Below are 9,165 nucleotides of genomic sequence, written 5' to 3' on the forward strand. Positions count from 1 at the left end.
GCTCACTGTTTTGAAGGAGAAGGAAAGAAGAAAGACTGACAATTAGGACAAACACTAGTGAGTGTTCACAGTATTGTACATTGCATACCAAAGCAAAAACAGGCAGTGATGGCTGAAGATATGGAAAAGGAGATCACACAATTCTTTAATACTTTCCACCTCAGCTGGCAAGGCATACAAAGGAGGTACAAAATAAAGAAGAGTGGTACAGATGTCAAGTGATCTTTTTTCCTGGATTTTTACATCTGTTTGCCTTAAGGGTCTGCTGATGTCTTCAGATTTACCATGTATTTGTGATACCAGTCTTCCTCAGTGAAGGGCTTGGACCTCACAAAAGAAAAGAGCTCACAGGCTTCCTGGGGCAGAGGAGGTCTCCTGTGTTTCTAGAAGGTAATACCTTTACAGTAGTGTCATATATAAACAATCACTCCATGATCATTACAGGATGCTGAAGACCAAAGTTCCTCACACTATCTCTCTGAGGCTGAAGTAGTATAGGGATGGTGTCAATCAGCCCAACTGCATGCAGCAGAAAGATGATCCCCATCATGTTCTAAATGCTTTGACTTCTCTTGTCCACAGAGACAGTGCAAAGATAAATTTTGAGTACAATCTGATATGGAGTGAAAGGCCTCTCCACTGCAAACTCTCCAGTCATGTTAGGGAAGGTGAGTACCAGGACATGCAGTCTTCTATCACAGGTTCTTGTTGGGGCCATGTCAGTTGAGTCCTGCTGCCAGTTTTGTTCACTAAAATTTCTATTTTTAGGGCTATCTATACAATAAAAGGAAGAAAAAAAAAGTTTTTAAAAAATGTTAACCTCGCTTTATTAAAAACAGAAATAAACAAAGGGGTAATCAATAAAACAGTTGAAAACTGTTGTTCTGTTTCTAGAGGGTTAAAGTTTAGCTTTGTTAACAATGATCTTGTCAGTGACCCTTCAAGCCCTCTCCTGTTCATCAGTCTTAGAGGAAATAGAGATGGAACCTGTGATATAGATGGCTAATAATTATGGTAAATATTCATTTGTTAATGTTTGATTGAGCTATTTACAAATGCATCTGGTAGTACCTATCAGCTACATCTATTTTGTACTGCAATAAGGTTTTCACGTTATTACTTTGGCTAAGAAGGAGGTCTATGAATTATTTATCCATTTGTGTAGCTAGTAATTTGTGATAAACTGAGTAATCATGGGAAAATTGGATAATTTATGACAACTGTCTAATCATTGAAAAAGGACAAAAAGTAGGCGTTATTAAAGAACAAGAAGGAAAAAAAGGGTATTGAAGAATTTCAGAAGAATTTAGGTAAGAAAACCTCCAACCCTTGAGATTAAGCATTACCAATTTCATGGAAAGATTGATATATCTAGTAATGAAGGTAAGAAGATGGGTTTAGAAACAATTGTGTTTCTAGTCAACTTGCACATATTATTAATAGGTTAAAATTGAAACTTTTGAGAATCTTTTCTTTCTGTGAATTACACTTACCCTGATGCTGTTAGTCATATGTAGACTGGATTCGTCTTTGTTTTCCCAAGTCATTAATTGAACATATTTTCCTGTTTCTTTGTTTGGTATAAATCATAAATCAGCTTGGATGGGGTGAAGGGTAACAGGTCCTGACCAGGCTTTTTGGTTTAAGCAGGATTGTTTGTGCTCACCAGGGTGCTGAGAAGTTGCCCTGCACATTGTAGTGTGAGGAAGGTTAACAAAGAAGCATACATGCTACACACCAGATAATGAGCAAAACACTACATTTTTTATTTTGATGTATGCATTTGTTACTTGACAATGTGATTTCTCCAGCCACTGGCAAAGTTAAATTTTTTTTCTTTATAGCAACAGTTTCATAATATCTCTCTGAGTCTACATTAAAAAAAAAAAAAAAAAAAAGGAAATATAAACTGAACTTGATGTTCTTAATTGGGATAGGATGAGTGACAGTATCCACAATGTGTGGATTGGATCCCAGCTGTGTCAGAGAAACACCAGTCCACATAGCAGAGACAGTCAAGTTACCATTGACTTGTCAAGTGTTAACTTTATTTTCTAAGACAGGTTCCAGCTTATTTCAGCTGGAAGTGCAGTAAAAAAAATACAGAATTGTTGTACGTGCTGCCGCAGATCAGGAATGAGAACTTTTATACTTTTTCTTGAATCAGATACTTTTCCCTGCTTCTTGGTGTAGCTAAATTGCTTATATAGGCATATAGGTAAACATACATACTTAAGCCCAGTCTCATCCATGGACAAATTTTGGACTGTTATTGAGAAGTAGAAAACAGACTCTCAGAGAATTCATACTTAGATGTGAATTAGCTAATGACTCCATAAAGTGTTCCTGCTTTGAAAAGCTACATTACATGTGCAATTGTACTTGAGATTATTCTATGTCTCTCAATAAAATTAATAAGGAAGCATGTATAAAGAAGACATTCTCCCCATTCTCAGGTAAATTGCCACTAGTGGTTTTAAATCTACTAGCCTTTCTGATGTAATTTTGTTGTACGTTTTTAACTGTTCTTCTCTTTCTACAGGGAAGCAGAGTCTTTTGCAGTTCTTGAAGACCATGTCCTGCTTTAATTTCACATAAGGGAACTCAGGTTTAGTTCAAAAGTTAGTTATTTATTTTTTATTGCTTTTATGGCATTACTGCAATTAGAATCTTTCTGCAGCAGCCAGAAGTGTATGTCCGGGATCCCCTTCCACTCTACTTGCTGTTCCTGTATGCCTCTTCTTATCTCCTTGATTTCTGCTCCTGAAATTTGATGATCTGTAACCTTTCAAGTAAATAACTATCCCAACATTATATTTTTCTTTTCTCTCCTGGACATTACTACGCTTGTAGCTTAATACACATAGTTAAGTTTTCATGAATTCTTTGCCCTAATAACACTCCTAATGATAAATTTATCACTTTCTGCTGCACAACACCCTCTTTATTTTTTCTGCCAAAAATATTTTCATATTCATCTTTAAAATGTTTAACATTGTCCCAGATTGAAAAGCAAGATGTATTCTATTTGCCATCTGTGTAGCAGTTGTCTTCTGTTAAGTGGGCAGTTTTTCATTATCTCTTCCACAGCACATCCTCCCTCTGGGGAGACATCCACTGATAATGGGCCATTGTCTGTCACTGCATGACTGGTAAGAGCGATAACATCCCATTGTGAGATGCTCCGCCCAGAGGGAGGAGCCAAGCATTCCTACCTGCATATAGTCTTGAGATTCTGGCCCACCAGCACAGCCTTTTCTGCGCTGGATTTTCCGAGAGGAACAGCTGCCTCTTCCACTGCCTCTTCAGAGGAAGACTACACCCTTTTTTCTACAGGATCACTACTCCAACAGAATCACATCTGACATTCCAGGAGGACTGCAGCCATAATTTCAGTTGGACTGCTAACAGCACCCTGATTAACAGGGCATCAGGTTGGATTCTGACTCTGTCACTGTTGTTTTGGTTCACTGCATTGTTTATTTTATCTTGTTGTTTTTCTTCCCTAATAAAGAACTCTTATTCCTGCTCCCATATTTTTGCCTAAGAGCCCCCCCTTAATTTCAAATTTTTAACAATTTGGAGGGAAAGGGTCTACATTTATCCATTCCAGGGGAGGCTCCTGTCTTCCTTAGCACACACTTGTTTTTGCAAATCTAGACAAACATGAAGATTATTTGGTTTTAGTTGTGCAGAAAATAATATGTGTTTGTGCTAGTTTGTGTTACAGAGATCGTGTTATCAAATATTTTTGACAATATTTATGCAGCTAAAGGAAAAAAGAACAAGTAATCTTTTAGTGCTTTGAAAATTACTTCATTTCTTTGCTTATATACTAGGTAGGTTGAGCAGAATACAATCCCTGAAAAACTGAATTCAAATAATCTATTACTTTTTGTTGCTTACTAGAAATGAAATGCCAATATGCGTATATGTACAGCTGGTGTTGAGCCATACCACAGAGACAGTTTCCCAGTAGTAGTTAGACCAACTATTAAGAGGCAGCAACTATAAAGTAAAGGAGATAAAATGCAGTACGTAGCTCAGAGGAGTGTAACAATATTCAAATGTATTAGGAACAAATACTGTGCTGTTAGACAATACCCAGGTCACCAGTTACAAATGAAATCAGTTTCCTTTGATGAATAAAGTGTTCATGCTGTGCTATGTATTTCTCTTCCTTTCCACCCAGATGTGTTCCACTAAGTCTGTATATGAACCTTTTCTTCTCCCAAGTTACTCTGGAAAGAGGAAGGTTCAACCCTTTTCATATTAATACAAACTAGTCATTAGACATGAAATCACAGAGTGGATAAGACTGTAGAGCTAATCAAGGGGTAAATAACATTGAAATGCCTCCTTGCAGTATTTTCCCAAAGAAAATCATCATTCAAATAGCTGAAATTTGTTTCTTCCTGCTCAACTGAGGAAATACAAATTAAATCATCAGTACTCTTATCATCTCTCATGGCCTACACTCATTTCCTCAGGAGCTGTGGTACTCATGCTTTATGCATAAGGTGCTGGAAGTCAAACTTTTCTCCTTCTCATGGGTTATCTAGTCATAATCTTGTCCTTGTTACACCCTCTCCCTTTTGACCCTGAGCTACAATAAACAGGCTGAATGAACTTCTCCAACAGAGCTGCTTTTTACCCTTTACAAGGACCTCCTTTTGTTTCATTTGGTGAGTTTTCAGCTAATTATATGGTGGGATAGACATGGCAGAGCACTGAAGTAAAGAGAAATGGAATGTGAATCAGTAAAATTTCTCTGAAGGTGCAGCCTGGCTTCCACTCAGTTTTGAGAGGCTTTGTCTGTAAAAGCATCAGATTTGTTGCATTTGCAGCAGACTGCATGTAAACTTGTAATCCAGCTGCATGTCATGAGCAATTCCACAGTATGGGATCCAATGAGAGCACCAATGTATACCACTATTTTAAGCTTCCCTAGACACAATAGTAGTCCAATCTATCCTGTTCTACATAACTAAAACATTATACACAAACTCTAAATGAAAACCAAAATAGAAATCTTTATTAAAAGTCAAAATTATAAAATGTAAAAGTAATCCCCACCTATCCACAAACATCAAGAAGTCATGAGTGGAATAGGTACAAGGAAAAAGAAAAACCAATACAGGTTTGCCAAAACCTAAAAATGTTCTAGTATGGGACTACTTAACTGCAATTAGAGCTAAAGAGACAGGAAACTACAAAGAGGTGCCTGAAATAACTGAAATAATAGCTATCACATGGGAACTACCATAGCATCTCTTTCCATTTAACAGTGAGGTCTTGAAAACTTACCTGTGATGAGTCAGAAAGAAGACTGCAGGTAACCATTGACTCCACAGGCCATGACTATATCCTGAAGTTCACTTGAACAGCCAGAATTGTATCTGTGCTGTCATGTTGTCTGTCATTTCACTTTTCCCATATCACTTCTTTACTTTTTGCTTTGTAATTAAAATCTACTTCAGCTGTTCTTCTGCAGCACTTACAGTAATCCTGAAACTGAAAAGGTAGTTAAAAGCTTCCAGCTGATCCAAATTGCCACATCTCTTGAAGGCATAATAAAAATTATATATTTCCATTTCCTTTCCAAAGGAAAATGGTTGGAGAAAAAAAACACTTGTAAAACCAAAACTTTGTCTTCTCTTCTTGCAGTGTATTTCATTTTTTATATGCATCTGATTTTGTTTCAAGTTAATAGTCAGAGAGCAATAACAATATAAGCAACCTCAGCCCTTCTGAACAATGTTTTACTTATTAAGGAGACCTATTCCCACCTCTAAAAGGCTAAGTTGGAGGTTCAAAAACAAACCCCTGAAAAAATTTTCTGTGGCTAGAAAGGTAATAAGGTTTTTTACCTCAAACTTTTATTAATTTTTTATATATTTGATGTCTGAAGGGTTTTTTATGCATCTTAAGTAAAGCTTGTGATCCTTTAAGATTTCATGCATGCCAAGCCATGCATATTGAATGTAGTCATGTCAAGACTTTTGACTCTGAGGGCCACTTACTCAAAATGAAATAATACCACATAACTCTTATTTCATCATCTAGCACCTTCCTCCCATTTCTGCAACCTATGAATACTCTTCTTCCTTTTCATGGTAAGCTGATCAAAACTAGCAAATCCTCTTCCTAGTGCTTTCTGACTCTTAGTTATTCTTCACCTTATCACACTTACATCTTGTCTTGTCCTGGCGCTGTTTCTGGGTGCTAATAGAGAAAAAGAAACCAAAGTAGTAACAAAATGCAATTAACAAAGAAAGCAGTTTCATAACACTTAAGTATGGCTTTGCTTATATTTTACTGGATTTTCAAAGCAGACATGAAGGTCCATTTGGGTCTTGTAAAAAAGAGAACGTGCTTTTGTCAAAGCAACCAGGAATCAACTTTATTTAATGAAATTTAAGGAAGGATTCCAGCATTTAATGAAATTTAAGGAAGGATTCTTGAAACATAACCGGCCCGAAAATTTCAGTCAGTTTCTCTTGAGAAAGTCTGTATTCTACCTCTGAACTAGACACCAGTCACAGGTGTTCAAAAAAAAAAGAAAAGGACCCAAGCCTTGTGCATAAAAATAGGAGTGCAAGAGATACTCTAATATAAAAACAATATATCACAAAGCCAAAACTAGTATCAACAGTATTCTTGTAAAAATTAAAGTGCCAACAATAGCATGTAAGCTGCCAACCAAAGAAACAGAGTGAGTTCATATTAAGAACAGTGTCTTCACAAAAGCAACAAACCCTTTAAGAACAAAATATTATTAAGGAATACATTCAATTAAACTTTTTCTGATGTTTTACTGAATTTAACTAATCTCTTTTCTGAAACTAGAGAAAAAATTGAAATCATATTTCTTTGTGCATGTAATGTGTTCAAAAATATTCATTTTCTTTGGTTGCTTGGTTGCTTCGGTTTTTTTATCCTTAACGGGAAATTATAATCAGAGTCAGGTTCCACCCAGTCTTCTGATTCTATTTTGCTGTTGAACAGACATGTAAGCTTCTTCAGGTCATTGAGCTTTGGGAGTAGGAAAGTGATCAGAATCAGAAAAAAAGAAAACTTGCAAGTTTTCAGAAGTGCGATACTGTTCATGGCAGTGAAGTGTTTCATGACTAGACAAATTCTCCAAGAGGAAAAACTTTAGAGTAATCACAAGGACTGCAGATATGACAACATCATCAAGGAACAACAATGGACTTATTATAAGCTGTCAATGTGACTCTGGATAAAAAGTTGAAGTACTCTATACCCTTATTTTACTCTGTTAAGCAAAAAAATAAAGTTCTATAATACAAGAAAATAACAAACCATTTTGTGATTAATGAATGCCCCTGCACAAAAGGATAGAATAGTATTCTTTGGTTTACAACTGAGACTCCTAAAAGTACTGATAGATCATAGTCTCTTGCATATTTAGTGTAACATTGAAGGATGACTTGGGAAGGCAAACTGTACTTTTCCTTCCCTGAGAAGATGATGTCAATATGAGCATTTGGATTTTCTCCATACTGGCTGATCAGTACGAACACAAAACCTAGAAGAGCTTAGTAGTTCTCTGAAGTTATCTTCTTGCTCCAATTCTGTGTTTGAATTAATTAAACTTATCTTCTAAGGTTGTCTGCTTATTTACCTTCAGAAAATAAGCAGGAAGATACAACTACAAATCTTTTTCTCATCTTGTTAGTGTTCCCCTGAATCAGGTTGTTCCCCTGAATCAGGTAGATATTTTTATCAAAAGTTCATTAAAGTTTAAGTTCATTGCAGCTTTGAGATTGGGAAACCACAAACAGTCTGTTAGTTCTGCCTATTCAAGTGCACATAAGGTATTAGAGAATCACAGAACTGATCAGGTTAGAAAGGACCACAGTGGATCATCTGGTCCAACCTCCCTGCTCAAGTAGAGTCATTCTATAGCACATGACATAGAATTGTGTCCAGATGGTTCTTGAGTATTTCCAGTGAGGGAGACTCACACCCTCTCTGAGCAATCTGTTCCGGTGCATGGTCACCTGCATATGAAGTTCTTAATATTTGGGTGGAACTTCCTATGCACCAGGTTCTGCCCATTACCTAGTGGTATGCTTCACTGTGAAGAGACTCGTTCCATCTTCTTGGGATCATCCTTTTAGATTTTTATACATATTAATGAGGTCCCCTCTCAGTCATCTCAAGGCTAAACAGGCCCACCTCCCTCAGCTTTTCCCTCAAAGAGAGATGTTTCTGTTCCACAGTCATCCTCACAGCCCTCCCCAGGACCTGCTCCAGCAGCTCCATGCAGCTCCCCTTGTACTCAGAGGCCCGGAACTGCTCACAGTGCTCCAAATGGAGTGGCACTGGGGCTAAACAGAGGAGAAGGATCACCCCCCTCAGCCTACTGGCAATGCTCCTCCTAATACAGTCCAGCATTCCTTTGGCCTTCTTGGCCACAAGGGCACACTGCTGGTTCGCATACAGCTCTCTGAAAGGATCCTCGGGTTCTTCTCCTCAGAGCTGCTTCCAGCAGGTCAGCCTGCGCTGGTGCCTGGGGTTATCCATCCTCAGATGCAGGTAAATGCATTTATCCTTTTTGCATTTCAGAAAGCTCTTTGCCTATCTGCCCAGTCTGTGAAGGTCTTTCTGAAGGGCTGCACAACGCTTTGAGGCATTGGCCACTCCCCTCAGCTTAGTATCATCTACAAACTTACTGGGGAGGCATTTGCCCCTTTAACTCGTCATTGACAAGTAAAACAGCGCTGAACCCAGTAAAGAACCTGTGGCATACCTGTAGTGACAGGCCTCCAGCTGTCTGTACCACTGATCACAACCTTCTGGAACTTGCTACTCAGCCAGTTCTCCAAGCCATTCTTCTAATTTTCCCTATAAGGATCCATTCATCCAACCCATTCTTCTTGAATTTCCCTATAAGGTTGTTATGAAAGACAGTGTCAAAAGCCTTTCTTCATTGCTTATCTTCATTGACTTCTTTTTTTCTTATCAGTTTAGGAGTGGATGCAACTGACTAAGTATTGATATTAATATACTACATATATTTCAGTGTGGGATAACTCCAGAAATTTCTGTGGTGTGTTTTTAAATTTACACCACTGCAAAAGTGATTCATATCTAGTTTTCGCTTTCATCAAAATCCTGTGTACCATGCAACAATTT

This window comes from Taeniopygia guttata, chromosome Z (genome assembly GCF_048771995.1).
Source record: "Taeniopygia guttata chromosome Z, bTaeGut7.mat, whole genome shotgun sequence".
NCBI classification, from domain to species: Eukaryota; Metazoa; Chordata; class Aves; order Passeriformes; family Estrildidae; genus Taeniopygia; species Taeniopygia guttata.